We start from the raw sequence: 1626 nt of genomic DNA, 5'->3' as shown, positions 1-1626 counted from the left end.
CTCCCTCCTTGAATACTTTTCGTTGGATTTAGTGGTCGTGCCATCTCTTGGTCCTTTCTTTGTAGAGCCTGGCACTATGATATGCTTTCTCACGCTATTCTTCTAGCTCAGAAATTTGTTTCTGTCTATTTTTGCCGGCTAGCTTAACATCCATGTTCCAGTTCTTTATTGCCTAGTGAGCTCGGTGTTCAAGCTCAACTAGCAGGTGGCAGCTCTTTCCATAGACAAGCTAGAACAGCGACATGCCAATGGGGGTTTTATAAGATGCCCTGTATGTCTAGAGTACATCAGGAAGCTTGTTCTTCCATCCCTTCCCCATTTCATTGATAGTCTTCTAAAGGATATTTTAAATTTGTTTGTTCGAAGTTTCCGCCTAGCTGCTGGTCTGTGGATGATACGGGGTGGCCACATTGTGTTTGGCCCCAAGCTCCCTTAGGAAGGCTCTGAAGGTCTTGTCGATGAAGTGAGATCCCCATCGCTTACCACCATCCTTGGTGTTCCAAAGCGAGGGAAGATCACTTCATGGAACATCTTTCTTGCATGCTTGGCGTCGACAGCTCTGCATGGCAACACTTCCACCCGCTTTGACACATAGTCAACAGCAACAAAGATGTACTCTCGGTCTTGGGACTTTTGGAATGGCCCCATGAAGTCAATGCCCCATACATCAAATATTTCTATTTGAAGATTGTAGTGGAGGAGCATTGCATTGCTAGAGATGATGCCACCTTGCAGCTGGCATTTTTGACACCTTCGAATGAATTCTTTGGTGTCTTCATATATCGTCGGCCAGAAGAATCCGCACTACTAGATTTTGGCTTGTGTGTGGAATGCTCCATAGTGGCCTCTGTACGGGGCTGCATGGCACTTTTCGATGATCTGTACACCCTCTGCCATGGGCACACACCTTCTTAATAAGCCATCAGAACATATCATGTAGAGGTACGGGTCATCCCAAAGGTGACGTCTACTTTCGGCTTGTAGCTTTTTCTTGATCTCGCCGGGTGGTACGTATCCTAAAACCATGAAATTCACAATGTTCACGTACCACGGGTTTGAATCAGTCACCCTCAGCAGGATGTCGTCGCTTAGAAAGTCATTTATTGGTAACACCTGCATGTTAGTGACTTGCATACGCAATAGATGATCTACAACAGTATTCTCTACTCCATTTTTTATCTTTTATTTCTAGGTTAAATTCTTGGAGCAAGAGAATCCATCTTATTAGGCATGGCTTTGCATCTTTCTTAGTGAGCAAATATTTGAGTGTAGCATGATCAGTGTAAACAATTACTTTTGCTCCCACTAAGTAAGATCTGAATTTATCAATAGCAAAGACAACTGTGAGGAGTTCTTTTTCAGTAGTAGCATAATTGAGTTGTACTCCCATCAGTGTTTTGCTAGCATAGGCAATTGCATGATGCTTTTTATCTTTGGTTTGACCAAGGATCGCACCAATAGCGTAGTCACTAGCATCACACATGATTTCAAAGGGCAGTGACCAATCAGGTGGTTGGATGATTGGTGCTAAGATGAGTGCTTTCTTGAGTGTATGGAAAGCTTTTAAGCACTCATCAGTGAACTCAAAGGGTACATCCTTAGCTAGCAGGTTTGTTAATGGTCTAG

Source organism: Miscanthus floridulus, chromosome 8 (assembly GCF_019320115.1).
Source record: "Miscanthus floridulus cultivar M001 chromosome 8, ASM1932011v1, whole genome shotgun sequence".
In the NCBI taxonomy this organism is placed as follows: Eukaryota; Viridiplantae; Streptophyta; class Magnoliopsida; order Poales; family Poaceae; genus Miscanthus; species Miscanthus floridulus.
Note: the sequence above shows the minus strand (reverse complement) of the source record.